The following is a 22557-nucleotide window of genomic DNA, read 5'->3' on the forward strand; positions in this document are numbered from 1 at the left end:
ACTCCTGCACTAATATTAATAAGTGAATATGGAGGGATAGTCCAGCAGAGCGGAAGAGGCTTTGAAGCCAGACAAAGTTGGATTCAAATCCTGGAGCTCCCTCCTCCCATTGTGTGACTTCTTTAAGTCTTGGTTTCCCTATTCCTGTAAAATGCAAACAATAATAGCTAACTCACAAATTGTTTATTAGGATTTTACGGTATTACAACACACAGGTGCTGTGCTTAGCAGACGGTAAACTACTCAGCCCTGGCCCAGACTAGGCTTCTGTAAATGGTGACCATCATCATTAACGACAATGATGGTAATGACAGTTTGCTTAGGTCTTGTTTGGCCAAATCCTACTCCTCCTTCCAGATTCAGCGCTGTAACATTTTCTCTCTATGCCACCCTACTACACATGGGGTATGTCATGCCCTCCTTTCTTCTCCCCTAATAACTGGGGCCATATCTCTTATAAGATAAAGTCCAAAGTTCTTAGCCATGGACTCCAGGCTGTATCTCACTAAGTTACTGTTTGTTATGTATTCCTATAGGCATCCCTTCCATTAAACTCTGAGCTTCCTGGGCAACGTGTTCCTCACATCTGTGCTTCCAGCTCTGGCCTACCAGCAGGCTCGATGTGTATTTATTAAACGAGGTAATGAATGGATGGACAGGAATTCCAAAGGCACTCAAGAGACCTGGGCAGAATCTCACCAGACATAAACGAGAGATTGGTGATCGGGACTCCAGCATGGAGAGCAAATGTCCCTTTAAGCACAGCTAAGACCAGCCCTGACTTTGGAGAAGGCACTTAACTTTTCCAGCAGGATTTCCTTTCTTGGAGAAAACTTCAGATCCATTGGAAGCATTTTGAAAATCTCTGAAAAGCCCCGACTGCCTCCATCCCCCCTTTGTGCTGGGCTAAGCCTCTTCACAGCCTACTGCTCTGCCATTCCTCTCCCCAGGGGTCAGACCCTCCAGCCAGTGAGCCCCTGCTCCCTCCTCCAGCCAGGCTGCTGGATGGCCCTGGTTCTGAGACAGCCTTCCCAGCCCTGAAAGCTCTCACCAGAAGCACGAAATAAGTGTACTCTGGCACAAGCTAACCATTCATTTTTGTCCCCACATAGAATGAACTATATTTTTCTCTCTAGCTCCTTTGCTGCACCTTAGCTCAGCAATAGCCTCTTAATGGGTCTCTCTCTTGCCTACTCCATCCTCCACATGGCTGCCTCAAGGATGGTTCTAGTGACTTAGAACATCCTATTCTTTTTAGCACTTATCCCACCAGATTGTGATTGTCTGTTTGCCACTCTGGCTACCCCACTAGATTATATCATCCTAAACTCAGTTTCAAGCCTGTATATATCTGCAGAGCCCCAAACGCATTTTGGACGTCTCGGATGTTCAATAAATATTTGTTGAATAAAGGAATAAATAAATATACACATTCAGCAGAGGATATGTACACACAACATCCTAATGTCCTTTACCAAGAACTATGTTATCCCATTTATTATTTAATTCCTGCAACAGCCCTATAAAGTAGGTATTATTCGTCCTGTTTTTAAAAGGGGGAACTGAGGTTAGAAAAGTGACTTTGTGACTTGCCCGAAGTCACAACGCTGGGTAAGGAGTGAAGTGAAAAGGCAGAGTCCAAGGGTTTCACGGTGACCTCCTCAGCACCCCTGTGCACCTGCCCACCTGCCTGCTGTCTGCCTAGCCAGGGAAAGGATGCAAAGAGGCTGAGCTGCTTCAGGTCTGCCTCACTTGGGAAATAAACAAGAAGAATTCTTCTTCTCATCATTTGGTGAGTCGCTGACATTTTGTTTGACAAAGAATCTAGGAAAAGCCTCTCCTGGGACTAGTTTTGGGACTAGGCTGTGATAATATTGCTTTATTGAAAAAAGATGCTAGGAACTGAGCTCTGGATGGCCTTTTACATGGAGTAATTTATGCAGGAAATGAGAAATAATTTTTCTTAAAGATACACACATTGAGCTGCACATGGTCACAAAGACAGGAGTGATGACAAAACACACACACACAAACACACAATCCCAGAGACATGGTCACAGACCCACAAAGGCACAAATTCTAGTTCACAGTCATGATCACAGCCACACACTCTGTAAAAAGTCAAAAGATTCCCAGTCAGATCAATACAGAGCCCTTGCAAGTGGACACACCCACTGGCAAGAGAGTCTGATGGCTCCGGCTTTCCCTTTCAGGCCTTCCAGGGAAAATCGCGATTCCCCACCCCCCCACATACACATGTAAATTTCAGTCATTAAGGAACGCACAGAAAGAATGACACTGAAAAAATTAATCTCTGTGCCTCCCTGCCCTTCTCAGGGCCCTGTTCCCTCCTGCAATGATCACGCTGCGTGTGGAGATCCTGCCAACCTGCTGACCTGCCACCCAAGGCACAAGTTCCCACTCTAGGAGATTTACACCTTGGGTCTCACAGTGGTTGCAGTCATAACCTGCTCCTGGAGGACAGCAAAGGAATGATAACAAGGACGAGAAATGAAATGTCTGTAAAATTCTCATTCAGATGCCACTCAGAAATGAATCTCAGAAATGGAAGGGATGGTAAAAGGATTTTATTTAAAATGCTTCCCTCCCTAGGCTGTTTGTGAAGGGTTGGGATTCACAAGGATATCTGAAAGTCAGAAATTCTCTTCCATCCATGGTGATTTTGACCTGGGCTCAGAGCAGAGTCCAGGATCCCTGTTCTGGTGGAATTGGCAACTGAGATACTCAGAGAGGCCAGAAACTGCATCTGGAGCCACACACCTGGCTTCTATCCATAATGCTCCTGTATTAGCTCTGCATGTGACCCCGGGCACATCATTGCCTGGGCCTCAGCTTCTCTATCTTTAGAGTAAGAAAGTTAGGAGCAGATTGTTGTTTCTGCCAGGGTCTCATCAGAAGGCCCCTTGCTCTGCCTTGGCCAAGTGTTAGTGAGATTTCATACACCTCTGTACATGCACGGTGATTTATACATCCCAAAGCATATCCAGCCACATCTGTTAGCTTTTTGCTTGAATTCACAGTACCTTCGTGACGTTGATAGTGCTAAAAGCAACACACCCATTTTACAGATAGAATAATCAAACTAAGACTTAAAGTGTCTTGGCCAAGGCTGCAAAAAGAATCAGTCCTGATTCACCTTACACAGAATTGAATTTCTTCTCTTGAACATCACTCCCTATTCAAAGGGGAAAAAATGCACAACATACCTTGAAAACCCTGGAATTTGGTCTGGAAAATATTTTTTCTATTGCCTACCTTGGACTGGTTAAGTAACAACTGTGATTTTAAAAGCTCCTGCTTCATTTTTGCATGGCTTAGGATGGAGGTCCAGGGCAGATGTTCTTTCATTTAGGAAAATGATTTAATCATCCTTTGGCTACTAAAGAAGGGCCTACTCTGAGAGGGGAAAGATCAAAGAAAAGGGAACTCGACTGTTATTTGCTCATTCAACAAATGTTTATTGAGTGCCTGCTATGTGCTAGGAACTGCTCACAATTGTTTACACACACACACACACACAAAGATAAAAGTCTCAGCATTCATAGGGCTTACATCCTGGTTGGGGGAGGGTAGAGATGGGAGTAGTGGACAGATGATAACAAGACATATAAATAAAATATACAGTGTCAGATACTAAGGGCAGAAGAAAAGGTAAAGGGAAGAGAGTAGAGTATGAGGAACTTAAAGTTCCCCCCACGAACTTCCCAGGGAAATGAAGCCAGGGCCTCAAAGATGGAGAAGTGTGAGTCTCAGCAGAAGACAGCAGAAAGAAGATATTGTTCTTTGGGAAAACAGGTCCCAGCAAGAAGGTGGCAGGGTGGACTGTGCAGGAGAAAAAGAAACAGATAGGAGAGGGATCTGAAGAAGGTGCCTCACCTGTGAAGCTTAACTAACTCCTGCCCTGTGCCATTGCCCCGCTCTGGCCTCTCCTCAGGTCTCCAGCGCTAGGTGAGTGAGGCCAAGGGAGTGTCAGAAAGCTTAGTAACAGAGATAAAAACTGGATCAACAAAAATGTGCTGCTTAGCCATATTATCGTGCAAGGCAGGAGAAGAATCAGGGAAACCTGATTCTGCTCTCCTTTAAGTCTGGTGTTTTGTTTATCATGTGTTTTTGTCATTTTTTTTTTTTTTTGTCACTGGTTTTGATTAAAAATTTCCTTTTTTTTTTTTTAAGATTTTGTTTATTCATAGAGACACACACAGAGAGAGAGAGAGAGAGAGAGAGAGAGAGGGGCAGAGACACAGAGGCAGAGGGAGAAGCAGGCTCCGTACAGGAAGGAGCCATCCTTCCTCGATCCCCGGTCTCCAGGATCACACCCCAGGCTGCAGGCAGTGCTAAACCGCTGCGCCACCGGGGCTGCCCCCCCAATTTTTTAAATTAAAATAGCATTTCTACCTGAGTTTTTGGTGTCCCCCCACCAAATGCCTGAGATGAGTAAGTCCCCGCAGGCCTAGCTCCCACATGATTAGTAAGAATGCACAGGAGACAGCTCTGCACTCTGTGCTGGGGAGAAAGAGAAAGGGCCGTGCCCCAGAATGAGGAAGCTGTGAGGATAAGTCCAAAGAGGCCTCACAAGCAAGACAGAGAAGGAAAGGGGAGCAGGACTTATTCCTGGAGCAGAACCTTGAAGACATGACCAGGAGAATCCAAACACCCTTCCTCCCTTGGACCTTGGGGGAAGCTGGATTTCCCACAGCGTGGGAGGGAATCTCAAGCTGTTCCACTGGGATATTCATGGGAAAGTAAGCCTGGCAGTTTGGAGGGCTTGGGGGCATACTGCTGATGGCAGATGGCCAACTGCTCCCCCTTCCAGCTCCACAGCCAAAGGTCCACTGCAATAATTAAACTGTGAAGGCACCAGAGTCCATGGGGAGTTCTGGGAGCTAAGCTGCCCCTGCCACAATCAGCAGCCCTGCCCTGGTGGGGGAAGGGAGGGGAAGAGATGGTCACTATTTGCTTTCACTGCAAGGGAAAGGAGAGGGTGGCACCTTATCACTGTGTCTGCCCAACAGAGCGTGACCCCCCTGAGGGTAGGGAATGGGAGGGAACTATGAAACAAAAGGGAAGATTGTATGATGGGGTCAGTGTTCTCCAGGGCACCCCAGCACTCTGGCTCACAGATCTGCCTCCAAAGGAGGTGCCTAGAGTCTGCTTTCCTCACTGTTGCTCCCTGCTTTCCTCCAATGCCTTCCAAACCCTGACAGTAAACCCTAAGACCTTAGATGCTCTATTCCTATGCTCAAAAAAACTTATTTTATCTTTTTTTAGGTTTGAGAGAGGGAGAGAGAGAATGAGAGAGAGAGAGAGAGCGAGAGCACATTAGCGGGGGTAGGAGTAGAGGGAGAAGCAGATTGCCTGCTGAGCAAGGAACCCAATGCAAGACTAGATTCAAGGTCCCCAGGATCAAGACCTGAGCTGAAGGCAGATGCTTAACTGACTGATCCACCCAGGCACCCTCAAAAATCTTATTATTAAAAAAGATATTGGCAGCCTGGGTGGCTCAGCGGTTTAGCGCCACCCTCAGCCCAGGGCCAGATCTTGGAGACCCAGGATGGAGTCCCACGTCAGGCTCCATGCATGGAGCCTGCTTCTCCCTCTGCCTGTGTCTCTGCCTCTCTCTCTCTCTGTCTCTCATGAATGAATAAATAAAATCTTAAAAAAACAAACAAACAAACAGGTCAGGTAGTTGAGACCTTTGTGATATGGCTTCTACCTGGGGCCCTGGAATCCAGTCCTGCATCAGGCTCCCTGCAGGGAGTCCACTTCTCCCTCTGCCTATGTCTCTGCCTCTGTCTCTCTCTCTGTATTTCTCATGAATAAATAAGTAAAATCTTAAGAAAAACAAACAAACAGGTCAGGTAGTTGAGACCTTTGTGATATGGCTCCTACCTCAATCCCCTGGCTTATATCTCATGTCTCCTTCAAGTCGGGGAATGGCAAACTATACTCACACCAGATCCTGAGCTGTCTGTTTTTGCAAATAAAGTTTTATTGGAACATAGCCACACCCATTTCTTCACTATTATCCATGGTTGCTTTCCTAAAGAGTGGGAGAGTTGAGCAGTCGCAACACAACACCTGGAATATTTACTGGCTGAAACATTTCATGAAAAGTTCCTTGGTCCTGGTCTAGGTTATGGGTAAACTGTGCTCATCCTCTACTATGCAGACCCTATTCATGGATGGCTCCAGGCTCTTGCTGGTTCTACTCCCCAAGACTGGGATGCTCCATTTCCCTGTTCCAGTAGCGAAATGTGGCTCATTCTACAAGGATGCCCCTTATATATTATTGGCTCTGTGATGGCTCCTCAATTCCTATATAAATATTGCTCACACCAGTGTATAGCCACGACATGTTGTTAGGATGACCACACATAATTTATCACCCAAACTGGGACAATTTTGAGAATGGAGGAGACCACGACTAATAATTACACAGAAATTACAGCTTTCAACTGAGACCGTCCCAAGAAAATGGGGTCATCGGGTGGCCCTACACTCAGCGCTTTGTTCATTCTGCCTTCTAAGGGTCAACTGTTTATATATCTAACTCCCACAAAAGCCAGAATGCTCAATGACAAAGACAGTGTGTGTGTGTGTGTGTGTGTGTGTGTGTGTGTGTGTGTGGCTGGTGGGGGGTGGATGTTGACCCTGAGAGTATCCATATATATAAGCTATGATCAATTAATGATTGCTAAAATGAAAAAAGAAAGGGCTCTGGTCCTGAATGAAACAAAAGCAGTCTCTTTAAGAGCAGCAAGCTGGAACAACCAAGGACAGAGGAGCCATTAGCCAAATAGAGAGGCACCTGCAGCCAGCAGAGGGTGCACACTTGTGTCACTGTTGCAGGCACACTCAGAACAAGAGGCCATGACAGTGCCTGATCCCCTCCCAGGGACTCCCACCTTTCTGCTTCCCTGGCCCCCCTGCAGCCCCCCACCTTCCTCTTCCCAGCTCTGCCAATCCATGGCTCAGCTGCTTTCCCATCACTCAGGATGGCTTGGGGCCGCCATATGCACCAGAATGCTGGTCTTGCAATGGCCAGAACAAAGGAGGGGCACCACTTCAAGGATGATAGCTTATTTCTGTGGGTTTTCGGCTGAGGTGGAATACTGGATGTTCAGAATTTAGATATACATCTCCCTTCATAAAGCTCCAGCATATTCTATGGACTTCAGCTAGGAAGTCCATAGAAGCGGGAGCTAGGAAACAACAAGAAATGAAGAAATGAAGATGACCCATTTAACATATTGATACTCTCCCATCTGTTCTCTACTAAACAGCCAGGGAGATCTTTTTGAAGTGTAAATCCATTCTATCCCCTCCGCCTCTTCTCCACAGTTCCAAACACATTACTGGTTTCCCGTTGCTCTTGAGATCTGTCCTTAGCCTAGAAGTTTGGGTGTGGTTTGGCCCTGCTGACCTCACCTGCTTCATCCACCTTGCTCTTTGCTTTCCAGCCACCCAGGCCTTTGGTCCCTCAAATAGAACATGCTTCTTCTGACCACAGGATCTTTGCACAAGCCGTCCTACCTTCCTGGAAGATGCTCTTTTCTTGTCCACTTTCAACTAGTAACAGCCTGCTTCACTTTCACAACTCAGCTCAAGCTACTTCCTCAGGGGAGCTATACTGAACTCTTGGGGCAGGGTGAGGATCCTTTGTACATTGCATTTCTTAATCCGGTTTGAGTACTTGATTCAGTTTATAATTATACATTCATTTATGATTATTTGAGCAATGTCTAGGCTATAAGGCACTGGGCTGTAAATTCCACGTGGACAGAGACCCCTGTTTGTCTTGCCCACCTTGAATCCCTAGCACCTAGTAGTGTTCCAAAATGTTAGTGGAATGATCCTTCGCACCAACCCGAGTCAAAGATCAGGAAGGTGACCTCTGATCATTTCTCAGTGTAGTGAACTAAAGTGATTGGAAATAAGAGCTATGGATTAAATTCTTTTCATCCTCCACTTTCAGCTCTTTCTCCTCCTTCTCCTAACAAAGCTGTCTCTAGGGACCTATTGCACAGAAGGCCACATAATGGAGTTTACACAGGCCGAGGCAGTGGCTGTGAGTTCACAGGATGAGACAGGCAACAGATGTGGACAGACCCACAGAGGGCTGATCAATAACCAGGAAAGGAGGCTGGGCCAGGACCAACCAGATGGGAATGACAAATTTGTAGCAGGTCCTGTTTTTGCCGTGCTCCTGCCCACAGCATTTTAGGTTCAAAGAGAACCCAGAGGGGATCTTCTCTACTCCATAAATCCCTCCCTCCTTCCCTCCCTCCCCCTCTCTCCCTTTCTCCTTCCCTCACCTCCTTCCCTTGCTGTTCTATAGTATTCTTTATGCCTAAGGACATCTTGACCCCACTACAAGGCAATCTTCTTGAGGTTAGGGACTGTGCCTTAAGTGACTTTGCATGTCTCACTAGCTCCTGGTACAAGGACCAGCACACAATGAATATCTGTGGACCCTGTCCTTATCTGGACGGTGTGCAATGTGGCAGTGACTGTCTGGGGTAGAGAGCCAGAGAACAGCTTTAAGGCCTGGGTGTGGGGTAGTGCCAGGGAGGCCATGAGGGCTCTGTGGTCCCAGGTGTGCAGACAGGGTCAGCTCTTGGGCCAGACAAATGCTGAGGCCTTCAAAGCCCAGCCCACCACTGGACTAAGAAGCTGCTCCTCCATGGGCCGGCTCATCTCTAGCGTAGAGCAGGTCACTATGCCTTCTGGGGTCTGGAGAGAGAGGCATTTACTCACCGTCCCCCACCCCAGGGGCGCCAGGGGCAGCCCGGCACTTAGCCTTAGCCGGCACTTGTACCCTGGGGTGGGGCTAAGCAGAGGGGCCCCACCTGGCCAGGGAGAAAACAAAGCAGCTGCCTCCGTGCTGGCACCAGGCCGCTCCCTGTGAAGTGAGGCCTTTGTGCTGGGCCAGTCAATAATAGAAAATGCAAGTGGTCCAAGGTAGCACTCCGAAGCCCCTGGGCAGGATGGGGCAGTAGCCCACCAGGTCGGGAGCACAGGGATTAATAACGCATCAATTTTAATGCAGGGAGAGGTTTTTTTTTCTGCTTCACAAACAGCAAAGTGAATGTTTGAGCATCCCGGCAGGGGGTTAATGAGGACTCTGATTAGTTATTCGGATTTCTCCACACTGCCTCAATCCATCCTACTAGGGAGGAGAGAGAGTAGGAGGTGGGGAGGGGGAGGGCTGCAGATGAGCCAACCTCCAGTCTCTGAGCCGGTTTCAGCCCCCAGAAAGGAAAGCGACACCCCACCCCACCCTTCCTCTCCACTCTTCACACACTGTGGTAGGAACGAGGGCTGGAGGGGGTTTGGTGGTGACCTGGTGCAGCCCCTCGACCAGAGGGGCAGGATTCCCCAGGCACACCTAGGATGAATGAGAGCGCTTGCCCAGGCCAGAGCCCAGCCCTGCTTGGGGCTTTCCACCAAAATTCCTTCACCCTGCTCCTTCTTCCCAACCCAAATTGAACATTCTTCTCCAGAGTCTGTCTGAGACCCCCAGCCAGGGCTGTCGGCTGGGCTGGTGGACCACAGGGAATCTTTATCAGAATTTCTCTGCCTCTAGCCCAGGCTGGTTCCCCAGGACAGCCCTCGAGGAGGGGAATCCTCTCAGCCCTGCCTCCTCTGTTCCCAGCTGCCTTCCGGGCTCCCCGCATTCAGCAGAGCAGCTCCGAGGAGGGAACCCCAGCACAAAGCCACCAGCTCCCTCTGGCCAGGCCTCCTGCAATCAGCCCCTTCCCCTCCCTGCTGATTCCAGATCAGCAACCGGTCCTGCTCATTTGGCTCCCAACATGCAGGAGGGCACACAAGAGGGGCAAAAGCATGCAGAGACACAGCATGATCTCAGGAAGAGAAATCGCCAGGCCATCTGGACAGGCTCAGTGCCTTTCCTGCTATTACCACGCAGACAGACTTGTGAGCAAGGGCTCCCCACTCCCCTCCTCACTCCCAGGTTCCAGTCCATCCCCTGTGGGACCTGGAGCAGGATCCAAACCCAGATCCACAATAGATGTCACAGCGGGTCACAGCCCCTGAGTTTTTCTGAGATCATCTTAGTGTCACTTAAGTCCTTAAAATGCTTCTTTCTGGAGGCATCAACCCCAAATGCTCAAATAGCACATTGAGAGGCCCCTTCTACTCTCCCAGCCTGAATCTACATATCCTCCCTAAGGTCAGGGTCCATCATCTTGGCATCTTCTTGGCACTGGCAGGGATTCGTGCCCTGAGGGCTTCTCAGTGCTGCTGCCCTAAGCCTCCATGATCTCTTCTAGTTCATTCAGCAGCAGAAGGGCTGGTGTTTATTGCCGGTTCCTATGTGCCAGCCATTGTCCCCAGTGTGGGACACACACCACACGCATGATCTCACCGACCCTCACTGACCCTGTGGAGTAGGCGCTTATATACCTGCGTTCCAGCCCAGCACAGTCCAACAGAACTTTCTGCTGGGAAATGTCCTCCGAGCTCTCCAATATCGTAGACACCATGTGGCTATTAAGCACTTGAACTGTGGCTGCTGTGACTGGGTAACTGAATGTTTATAATTTCATTTCATTTCATTCTAATTTAAATAGACACATGTGGCTGGTGGCTGCCGACTTCAACGGCGCAGCCTCACAGGGTCAAGCAGCACGGTCACTGTCACCCAGCTGGTAGGGGCCCGGCTTCCCACGGGGACGTCTGTGTCAAGGGCAGGTGTGTGTCTCCCCGATGCTGTCTATTATTATTTATTATTATCAAGTGCATTAGAAACTAAGGCCAGAGAAGGCAACGAAATGGTCCGTAATCAGCAAGTCTAGAATGCTCTCCAGCCCCGGGTCTGTGAGGATGCAGGGACACCGTGCGGGATGCAAAGATGAGTAGGGCAAGGCTCTCCCCTCAAAGTGCTACTAATTCAGTTAAGAGACAAAAGGAATTCTACTTGGGACAGGGGTTTTCAGCGCAGGATGGATTGAAGTGGGATGTTGCCCAGACATCCCGCAGTCCCCCAAAATCAACCTCGCCCAGCTATCAACTCTATTATCTCCATTCTGCCCGCTTCTTGCCCAGACATCCCGCAGTCCCCCAAAACCAACCTCGCCCAGCTATCAACTCTATTATCTCCATTCTGCCCACTTCCCCACGTCGGGTTCTCGAATGTTCTTCATTTCGGGTGAAGGGTACCATCACTGCGGCAGGCGCTCAAGAATGAAACTTGGAGGGACGCCTGGATGGCACAGAGGTTAAGCACCTGCCTCAACCCAGGGCGTGATCCTGGAGTCCCAGGACCGAGTCCCGCATCAGGCTCCCTGCATGGAGCCTGCTTCTCCCTCTGCCTGTGTCTCTGCCTCTCTCTGTGTGTCTCTCATGAATAAATAAATAAGATCTTTGAAAAAAAAAAAAAAAGATTGAGACTTGGAGGCGCCCTCCACTTTTCTTTTCCCTTCCTTCCTGCTTCTCACTTTCTACTTCCTAAGACGTGTTGAGGTTTCTTCCTAAATGTGCTTTAGAGACCCCCTCCTTCCCATCCCTACCCTCTATGCCCCCCACTGCCCCTCAACCTGTGGCTTCCTCCTGTCACCTCACCATGGGCTCCAGCGTCTTGGAGGAATTGGATGATTTCTTGGGCCTCTGCACTTTTGCATCTGCTCTTCTGTCTTCCTGGAAGGCCCCTCCTTGCCCCATCTGCTCAGACCACTGTACGTAACTAAAGATTCGGCTCAGGGCTCTCTGTTCCTCGAAGCTGCCTCTAAGCCTCCTTACCTCTCCGGCAAGATGCTTCCCCCTCCGCTCTCCTGTGACTCAGCTCACCTCTTTTATGCCACGGACCGTGTGGGTTGTAAGCACTGGCATGTCCCATAGTGTCCTCTCAGGCCAGACATAGTGGCTTTGTCACTTCTGTGCTCACAGGGCCTGCGGTGGATGGCGCACGGTGGGAGGGAGGGAGGACGGCACAGATGTGTTGGCACCAGCTGTTATCTGAGACCTACTGCACTTTCCCCTCCTGCCTTCCCTGCGTCCCACGCACACCACCTTTCTGCATGAGGAGGCTTGCGGGGAAGTTCCCTGAAACATTCCAGATTCACCTCGCAGCCTGCCCTCCCGGGGCAAGGCGGGGTGACTCCCCAGCACCTGGCACTCAGTGAGAACCCTGATGGCTTGGAGGAGTCTCAAAACAGGGTTGGCTTCAACCCCAACCCAAACCTCCAAATGACCTTATCAACATCTCTCCCTTGGCCTCTGGGCTTCTCCCGGTTCCCTCCCATAGGCACATGGGTAACAGCGGCATCAGGCACTGTCCACCCGCACCTCTGGTCCCTCCGAGAGAACTTACCACACGGTGCACCTGTCTGGGGGCCAGAGTCATCATATCGACATCGTTCTTTGCCGTACCCAGTGCTCCACCCCTTACAAAGCAGCTGCCACCCCATTTCTCATTTGAGCCTCAGGACTCCCCTTTGTGAGGATGGAAGTTAGACGCTGTTCCTCCATTTCACAGACGAAGAAACAGAGGCTCAGAGGGATTAAGAGACTTGTCCGGTCTAAGCACTGGATCCTAGATTCTAGGTCAGATCTTTTGATTCTAAGTTCAAGTGTTCAACTTACTGGGAGGATGGTAATGACTGAAATAATGGATCGCAGGGGAAAAACATGCTTGGAAGACTAAGCTGATGGACTCATTTGAGGGTACGTCGGGCTCGGGGTTTTGAGGGGACACTGGGGACAGAGCAGAAAGCTGGGAATGAGTGTCTGGGGCTGTGCTCTACCCCCACCCAGTCCACCAGATGGTCTAGCCCTGCAAAGTCATCTGCTGTTCTCCAAGCACCATCTTGCAGCTTTACCTTTGTGCTTTGCTGAGGAATTTATAGCATTCTTTGCATCTCTGACTTCTGATAGTCCACCCAGCCTTCCACGACCATTTCAAATGCTACCTTCTGCAAGAATCTTTCCTGGATCTTCCCCGGGCAGAAATGGTCTCTCCTCCCTTTGGGCTCTCACAGCACTTTGTATCTCCCAGCGCTGCCAACTTTGTCTCATCCCAGTTGGGGCGACGGTAATTTATGTGTCTGCCTCCTCCACCGTGTCTGAGGCGGGGACAATTCTTGTTCACTTCTGTATCACTCACAGTATCTGGAACTGTGCCTTGGGCATACGAGGTGATCCAAACATATTGGTTGGGTTGAATTGCATTGCTAATTATATTTCTAAGGAGGGCTGGTAAAAGAAGGTAGAGTTAATCCATGTCTTTCTAATGGTGAATGTGAAATGTCACAGACATCACATCTTTTGTCCTCATTCTCAAATCTGAGCTTGAGGATGATTTAAAAGCACATGTGCAAAAGATGAAAGGAGGGGCTTATAAACAAGAAGCAACAAAAGAGTAGCCCGCACCTGTTAGAAGTGTGCTAGGAAGGCCAAAGCCCAGAATGCACTGGTGTCTGAAAACACCCCATCCCCCACAGTCCCCCTCTCTTTTCTCTCTTAAAAAGCAATACTTGAAGCAAAACGGAAGAGAAAAAAAAAAATCAGAGAGTAGCTACGGTCCGGGCAGACATATGAGGTTACCGGATAGCAAAAGGAAAGCAAACAATTTAACTCCCACTTTGCTTTGTTATCTTCAAGGACAACAATCATCAAAACAGAAAAATGATTTCTAAAAGGTTCAAGTTTGAGATAGGTGAGGAGATGGTAATCGAGCAGCTTATGGTGTTAAGTAAAGTCAAGGCCAAGGACACCAGCAAATCACACCTCAGAGCATGGAAGGAACTTAAGGAGAGGACTGCTGAGCCATGGTTAGCTGTCTGTGACCTGATAAAAAGAAATATTTTGGGGTTTTTTTGTTTGTTTTTTGTTTTAAGAGATGGAAACATGCAAAAGTCATCTATCTTTTCACAAAGTGGCTAACAGATTCTGGAAGTCACATAACTGTAAATTCAAGATGAATTGCTAACAAAAATTCTAAATTGAATTAATTACCAAAGAAAGAAGTGATGACCAAGAATCAGAATAGCTTCATTGAAAACCAATCATGTTTAACTTGATTGCCCTTTGTGAAAAAAAAAAAAAAAAGCAGAAATCCTAGGTTGGCAGACAAGGAAAATTCTGAGAAGTATGTTGATTTCAGCAAGATACATGATGGCACCGTCCATGATATCCTTCTGGGTAAGATAGGTTGGTCTGGGGCACCTGGGTGGCTCAGTCAGTTAAGTATCTGCCTTCAGCTCAGGTCATGATCCCAGGGTCCTGGGATCAAGCCTGCACTGGACTCCCTAGTCGATGGGCAGCCTGCTTCTCTCTCTCCATTTCTCTTGCTCTCTCACATGCTCACTCTCTCAAATAAATAAAATCTTTAAAAAAATACATAGATTGATCTGAGGAGTAAGTTGGACGAGAGAATAGGTAGGTGAACTTTTAGCGAGATTGTGATCATCCCTCATCAGTAGTGGCCAGCCGATGCCAGTGTGGTGGGAGTGACTGGCTCTGTGCCACTGAGTGTCTTTGCCAGTGAGATCTGCATGACGTTGTAGAAGGTTTGCTTATTCTACACACTGGGAGGGGTAGTTAATGTGTTTCCAGACAGAATTAAGATCGAGCTCATGAGGCAGGAGACACAGGCTGAAAGCAAGGAGATGATGCTGAAGAAAGGAAAATATAAAGTTATACTGCTTGAGGAAACGGCAAAGTGTGCAAGTGAGGGGGATGGAGCTTAAAACCACTGCATGGGAATAACAAAGAGGGAAGTTTGGTTGAACATTCCATAGGTACCAGTGTTGTGGTGTGGCTGCCAAAAAAAAAAAAAAAGTAATTGCAATTGCAATCTAAGGCTGCATTCCTACAAGTCCAGGTGAAGGTGGCGATGGTTTAGACCGTGCTGGAGGGTCACGCTTACTTACTTTATCAGAGGAACACTGAGACTATGAGTGCATCAGGGAGCTAGGCTAGGATAAAAGGTATCTACCCGCAGCACAGAAGACCCAGGGAGAGGCATGAGCATTGTCCTCAATGTTTAAAGTGCTATGACAGGGACACCTGGGTGGCTTAGCAGTTGAGCCTTTGGCTCAGGGCATGATTCCGGGGTCTGGGGATCGAGTCCCACCTCGGGCACCCTGCAAGGAGCCTGCTTCTCCCTCTGCCAATGTCTCTGTCTCTCATGAATAAATAAATTGAGAAAATAAATAAATAAAGTGCTATGACACAGAAGAGCTATTGCTCTTACACTCTGCTGTCCAGAGCAGAACTAGGACAGGAAGGTGGAAGTGACAGAGACATAGTTCCCCTTTGTGTCCTACTGCAAGAGCTGCCCCAGAGCAGAGCAGAGCAGAGCAGAGCAGAGCAGAGCAGAGCAGAGCAGAGCAGTGCAGAGCAGCTGCCTCCACCAGGAGCTATCAGGAGGACAGCGAAAACCTGTGTACTGGAAATGCCTTCATATCATGGCAGGTTAAACCAGTTGACCTCCATGACCCCTTCTGGCTTAGGACATGATGAGACCCCTGAGTGAGGAAGATGTTTCTGATTGGGGCAAAGCCTCTCCAGGGTCCTTCCAATACATCGTGGAGGTCATCATCTCCTTGGCCAGTGTCATAAATCTGGTCCTGCGTTCTGGGGAATTGCTCTTGGGAGAGATGAGCGCGGTCGTGACATGTGGCATTTGGAAAAGAGCCAACATTTTCCCCTGTGCTTCTCACAGAGATTCCCTGTCCCCACCCCCACCCCCTCCAACATTTCTGGGAGGAGCGTGGCTCCTTCTTCATCTTCCCCTGGGGCGTGAGCAGAACTGGGCAGAGGTGGGAAGGGAAGGCAATGGTGTGACTGCCACCTCTGGAGCTCAGAAGGCCAGTGAAGCTAGCAAGGCCCAGCCCAGGCACAAGCCAGAGAGCTGACCACCATGGCCAAGGGCATGATCACAAGCTGATAACTTGTCAGAAGGAAGAGCAAGAAGCAGTTAGGGAGCACATTCCAAGGAAGGCCAACCCAATAGCCAAATGGTCTCCCTGGACCATACAGTCAACGCCCATTGATACAAATTAGGTATCTCTGAGAGATTCTTGTTTCTAGCCCTCCCTGGGTCTTTGCTCACAAGGCTCCCTCTTCTCAACTGTCCTCCCTCCCTTCTAGGTTTGCCTTTTCTGGTCTTGCTCATCCTTCAAGGCCTATCCTTTGCATAACCTTTTAGTTTCTGAATTGAAGTCATTTCCCACTGGAGCACTCACTGTGTTCTGCCTTGAAGTATGGGGAGCGATATTTGTGCCTGGTATGCCTCCTTCAGCAGGAAGCAAGTTCCTGGAGGGTAAAATAGGGGTCTTTTGCATATTATTAGTCTCGCATATTAGTGGCAACGTGGTGGCTATTAGAGCACCGCCCTCATGGTCCCGAGTTCTGGCCTTGACTCGGACAGCAGATCCTGTAGGCCTCACGTTCCTGAAGAGTGAACTGAGTACAGATCCCCAAGTCCACACCCTTATGATTCTATTCAGTAAATGTTGTCTTGAGGTATTTTCCCCTGTATCACCATTGTCAAACCCTGTTCATCCTGTGGTCTGCTTTCATTTCTGGATTTTTTTCTGTTGTTGTTGCTCCTCCAACCACCCATCCATCCCTCCGTCTGTCTGTCCATCCATGCACCCTTACTTTTAACCAACATTTATTGAACATCTGCTTTGGACTAGGTCACCCAAAAGACAAAGATGTATGTACCGTTCCTAAGAAGAGCACGGTTATAGCAGGGGACACAGCCATGTGAGTGAGTAACATGCGTACAGGGGAATGCGTGCTTTATCAGAGGTGAGCAGGAAGTGTGCTGGGCCACCAAGGGAGGGATGGACAGGGAGGAGGAGGCGGATCACAATGCTCAAGCCCCTCCTAACCCCCTCAGCTCTGTCTCTGACCCTGATGACTGGAAGCCTTCTCCTTGGCCTCTCCTCCCAACATGGTACCGAGAAGAGAGACAGGATTTGCGTGAAGCAGAAACAGGGTGCAGAGGGGTGTGGCCTCCCAGTCCACAGGGAACTTGTGGGGCGGTGCAGGGGGCGCTCTGAGGTCCAGGGTCTGCATTCCCCAGCCGCTCCCCTCTCCCTGCCCCCACTGCAGCAGCGCGCTCGGCGAGTCATTTATTCCTCCATAACATTTGCTCGAAGGAACGTTGCCGCTGAATTATAGCTGGGACCATTATCTCACAATAACTGTCTGGGAAATGTTAATGTTAATGCATGGATCATGCAGAATGCCACATTAGGGGTTTTATGGTGGACATAACATTTTTATGAACTTTTTCTCTGGTAGCATCAGCCTTTGATGGAAAGAAAAGAAAAGAGGGAAGAAATAAAGGCAGAGTGGGGAGGAGGAAAGCAAGCCGGGCGGCGGAGAAGTGGCCCTGGGAGCACAAGGGCCATTTGATGGCCCCTAAGGCTGATCCCCCCAGAGCTGCTCCTTCTGGGGGGGCCACCCGGCAGCGCGCCAGCGGACTGAGTATCTTTCGTGTTGGGTGGTTGGGAGTGGGGGGCAACCGGCCAAACCGGCAACTGGCAGGAGACAGGGTCTACTTGGGCAGACCCATAAAACTTTTCAGCCCTTTCAGCCACCTGCTGCCAGGCGGGCATTCGGTGCCAGTGGGGGCCAAGGGAGGGGTGTGGTGCGGAGGGGGGTCCCAGGCTCGGTGGGGCGGCCACCATACCTTCTGGATGAGGGAACAGTTCCCTAGCAGAGCAGCTTTGGGGGCTCACCTTGGGGAGTGACGGCTAATGGCTTAAGGAGATTTTAATTTCTGCCATTAAATGGAAAAAAAAAAAAAAAGGAAAAACACAATCTTGGGAATGGCAGTATTTTACACCTGGCTTTTAGAAAGGACTAATAAAGGCAGTGTTTAGCATTTTATATCCTTACTCAAAAATAACGATCTTTGGTTCTCATCTCAGACATATTTTAAGTGAGCCTGTGTCTCCTACCTCCAGAATATTCTTTCAGGAGGCTGGATTTATGGCTCTGTTCTTTGCCTGCCCTGGGCTCCAATTTAAGCCTCGTAACCACTGCATTACGGTCAGTTTGCCTCTTCTCTTCCCTCCTTTCTACCTTTGCAGTCGCCCCTGATGCTGTTACTGCAATTTTTCTTCCAGACAGAGTGCTGTTTAGCTCCTGACCCTGCAAGACACCTAACACCTGTTTACAGCCATTCCTTTGAGCACATTAAAACTCGGGCTGGGGGTGGGGTGGCAATGCTGTTCTGCAGCTCCTTCTCGGGTGGTGTCAAATCCCCACAAATCACCACCCCGGGAGGCTCCAAGACTCCCCTCCCACCCCCCACTCCCCACCCGCACCAGACCGTGAGTCCCTCTGAGCCAGGACAGGTGTGTGGTGGGGAGGCTCGAGAGGTGTGTATGGTGCCCGAGGCAGGAGCGGATGCAGAGAGTTGGCAGGAGCCTGGCTCTCTTTAAGAACACATTTGTGGGCTTGCTGAGAAGACCTGACCGGTGAGCATGGTCAGTAGAAAGAAAGGGTGCCTGCAGGCCAGACCTTTCAGGTTCCAGCTCTACAACGGCCTATGACCTTACTGAGGTCACTGAATCTCTGGGGGTCATTTTTCCTCTGGCTAAGGCCAGAGTGGCAACTCTCTGGGTCTTCTGAGCCAGTCTGACTCTGTGATCTGCTCAGATCATCTGGAGGTTGTTTAGGTGGCTTTGGGTGTCTGATCTATCCTTGAGGCAAGGTGAGTGCCAAAGACATTGGGCTGGATGAGTCTAAATCCAGGCTTCACCACTTCCTAGCTCTGGGAACAGAGCTTTTTTAACAAACCCTTGGGGTCTCTATGCCTGCACGTAAAGAGGAAATCACAGTGCATATCTCGTAGGTTGCCAAGGTCAACATGCCTGCGAACACCCTCAGCAGTTTACGCATGTATTACGCTTGACTTATATATTATGTCTGCTATTTCGCACTAGAATGGAAGCTTTGCGAGGGTGGGGATTTTGCTTTGTTTTCTTCACAGATGTATGTCTTATGCCTTGGCCAGTACCTGGCACGTCGTAGGACCTCATTCAATATTCAGGGAACGGATGAATGTCAAAGAGTGCTGGGGCAGATCGGAGTCCCTCAGTATCCCCACTTCCACCCCAGTGTAGACCTCTGAGTATGTGCCCTAAAGCTCTCCAGAGGAGGACATTCTCCAGGCTCTGGGGGCTTTTGAGTCTCTTGACATAAAATGCCAATTTAAGGAGCATCGAAGGCATTCACGACCCAAAATGTAAAAGGAATGTGCACAAGCCCTCGCGTCTGTTCTGGCGGATACCGAGAGCAGGTGTACCTGAACCAGGCAGCAGGCTGGGAGCCCTCCCCTATCCAGAGACCCCCTCCCATCCTTCCCCAGGCCGCTCCCCTCCTTCCTGAGCTGCCACACGCTCGCTCCTGGGGACCCCTGCCATATGCTCCATTCCAGCTCTAAACTGCGTGCTAATTGTTCTGAATGAACAGCTCCAGCTGGAAAAGCAGGCAGGCCGTTTACAGACCTTAAGATAACACCCAGCTTCCCGTAAGTAAGGGGGGTTTCCAGGGAAGGGGAATGGAAAGTCTTCCTTTCAGGGCCAGAACTGGGCGAGACGTGTCCCTGGGGCTGGGGCTGCGGCTGGGGCTACAGTCCAGGGTATCAGCTCTTCTTGATCTCTACCCAACTGAACCCATTTCAAAGCAGCCCCACCTGAGCAGCCTTCCCTGTGGCGGCCCAGAGCCATTTTGCGCCTCCTGTCCAAGGCCCAGCTCCCGGCATGTGTGGAGAATCTCCTGTAATGGTGTCCCTTGTGCTTCCAGAACCCGGCCACATCCCTGCGTTCTCTAAGAAGCCTTTCAAGATTGGCTCATGTTAGGCCCCTCATTCAGAGAGGCATTGTGCATTGCATCTATTTGGGGAAGTGGGGAAGGAAGGAGGGTGGATGGAGGGTGGAAACGGGCTGGCAAGGAACAACTTGCTCTGCCACGGAGGACTGCCTTGACAACCTGCGTCACCCTGCACGTGGAAAGGGGCGTCATCTACGCGTCTTTTTGTGTCATCCTCCTACTGCCTGTCCCTACACCGCACACCCAGTTTTCGCCGAGGTTCTGCGGTGTGGATTTCAGCTTTGTCTCCATTTCCATCCACATTTCCCAAAGAGGGAAGGAGAAATGCGTACAGGGCAGTTTTCTGAAGGAGGCGCCTTGAGGTTGGGAAGAACTTGGGGGGCCATGACACTGAACTCCCTGATTCACTGAGGAGGAGGTGGAGGGGGCTGTGGGTCTTTCCCGGCAGGGAAGGACTCACCCCTGCACCCTGCCTTCTTCCTTGTGCCTGGGGCCTGCCTGGGGATATGCCAGGGAGGACGGGGCTGTGACCACAGCTTGGAGACTGGGGCTCAACGCCAGCTCTGCCACAAATGAGCTGTACGGCCTCAGGCGTGTCACTCAATCTGTACCCCCATTTGCTCATCTATAAAAGTGAGGGTGAAGCAACGCTTGCTCTGCTTACCCCTCAGGGTGGTTGGAGGGTCAGAAGAGAAGCAAGTGTGAGAAGACAATGAAAACCGAAAAGCAGGATTCAAAAGTAAGGGATTTAAGTTATGCTTATTTTCAAGGCTTGGAGTCTTTCTTACCTACCAGGGGTTAAGGTTTTGGAAGAGGTAAAGAAACAGCCATCTGCGTGAAAAAAAAATATCTGCCGGTTCTCCCCACCTGGCATAAGAGCAACAAGGAGGGCTGCTGAGGAAAGCAGAGGCTTGGCCTGCTCCGCCTGTGTCTCTTCTAGAGGCAGGAGCGCACGGAGGTCTGATCCCCGAGCAAGCTGGCTCTCACACGTCTGCCTGCCCGGAGTGGAGCCACGGGGGAAGCTTTCAGTTTAACAAAAGGAAGAGCAGACTGGCCATGAAATGCCTGTGGATTGGTGGGCTGGGTGGGAGCTGGACAACTTCAGTGTTCTGGAGGCTTCTGCTGCCTCCAAAGTCTCTCACAACAGACATTCCTGGACTTCTGAGACGCTGCTGGGAAAGGAGGTGGCGAGGGCACGGTGAAGGGGAAATGGGCCTCTCTTTGAGGGGGTGTTTAGCCAGAACCTCCTGGCTCTGGCCCATGTGCCTGCCCTGCTTCCCTGTCAGGCACTGTTTGTACATAAGACTTATGGCTCCTGGCAACGGGCCTGACTCGGAGACAGCCTTGACCCTGGAGGGCCTGACCCAGTCCCCTTGGCCCCATGGCCCCACCAGTACACGGGGTGGCCAAGAGGGCCTCGACAGTCAGCCTCTCTCCAGCCAAAGGAGGGCAGCAGGGGAGGTGAGCCAGAGGCCAGCTACTTCCCTGGAAGGCTCTAAGCCCAGCTTCGGCTACAGGCCAGCTTGCTGAAGGCAGTAGGGGAGGTGGTGGTCAGGGGGAGCTTCATGGGCAGAGAATTACACCCATATGATCCCCGATCAGACATGGCCTCAGTTACTCAACGGATTGCCAGAGTCTGGGTCAGCCCAGGGCCAGAGAGTTGGCTCAGGTATTCTCTGCCTCTCCAGGCCCAATTTCTAGGTCTGATGGCTGAATGCGGCCTTTTGACTGGTGCCATTCACGCTTCCTTCTCATCGCATGCAATGCCTTTCCTCCCTTCCTCTGCCAGTAGAAAGTCTACTCATCCTTCAAAGTCCAGCTCAGATGTCACCTTCTCTTTGAAGCCTTCCTGGATCTCCTCCAGGCAGCAGAGGGTGTCACCGGCTGCTCTGGATTCCCCTGGCAGGCAGAGTTAGCTGCTCCTGAGATGCCGTGATCACACTTAGCACACAGTCAGCAGCAGGCCCTGAGCTCCCTGTAGCACTGAGCTCACCAACACACCCTGCGATCTCCAGCAGCACCACGCACAGATCCCTGCACACAGTAGGGACTTAAACATTCACAAGCATGCAAATGTGTAATTGCATACCTGCCGGGGCCTGAATACATCTGTGAAATGAACACCCAGAAAGGAAGAATTGGAAAGATGGCTGAGCGTCCTAAAGGTTGCCCAAGGGAAGCACCTCTGCCTACCTCTCCCTCTGCCTGCCTCAACCCCAAGCCCAGAGCTCACCAAATCCAAATGGTTTTTTATCAGCGATGAAACAATAGATGATCTTTTGACATTTCCCGGGCTGTTTGGAAGGAGGAAAGATAATATGTAATAAATTCATATACTTCTCTGTGTTTCCTGGCTCCAGCAGCTATATTTCCATCTCTTTATGCAGGAGTCCTGGGGAGCTGAAATCCTTGATAATGCCAAACAATTCAACACTTTTTTCTCTTTACTCTGTCTGCACCACAAAAAAAAAAAAAAAAAAAAAAAAAAAAAAAAAAAAAAAAAAAAATCGACTTTATGCTGGCAGCTGTGGGAAGTGAAATCAGATGCCACATTCCTTCTTGCATGCAAGAGAAGTCAATTCTGCTTTGGGGGCCCCGTCTCTACTGGAGGGTCTTTGGGAAGGAGAGCTTAGGACCTCATGTCTGATTAACCCAAGGTGAAGGGCAGTCTGGCCCCGCCTGCCCCCAGGGGATAGGGACTCATGGATCTTGCACCTG

General features: G+C 49.9%; 1 protein-coding gene across 12 annotated transcripts in view; it reads right to left on the reverse strand.

Annotated features, from left to right (window-relative positions):
* Nucleotides 1-22557, reverse strand: part of PKNOX2 (PBX/knotted 1 homeobox 2) — a 257580-nt gene that overhangs the window by 101608 nt on the left and 133415 nt on the right. For 2 of the 12 annotated variants that reach the window (XM_025998969.2, XM_072729428.1), the window contains exon 1: nt 22177-22292. The exons of the other annotated variants lie outside the window; for them this stretch is intronic. The gene's annotated coding sequence lies outside the window, so the exon portion shown is untranslated. Of the gene's footprint in view, nt 1-22176; nt 22293-22557 lie in introns of those variants that run through there. 12 annotated transcript variants of the gene reach the window in all.

Source organism: Vulpes vulpes, chromosome 12 (assembly GCF_048418805.1).
Source record: "Vulpes vulpes isolate BD-2025 chromosome 12, VulVul3, whole genome shotgun sequence".
Lineage (NCBI taxonomy): Eukaryota > Metazoa > Chordata > Mammalia > Carnivora > Canidae > Vulpes > Vulpes vulpes.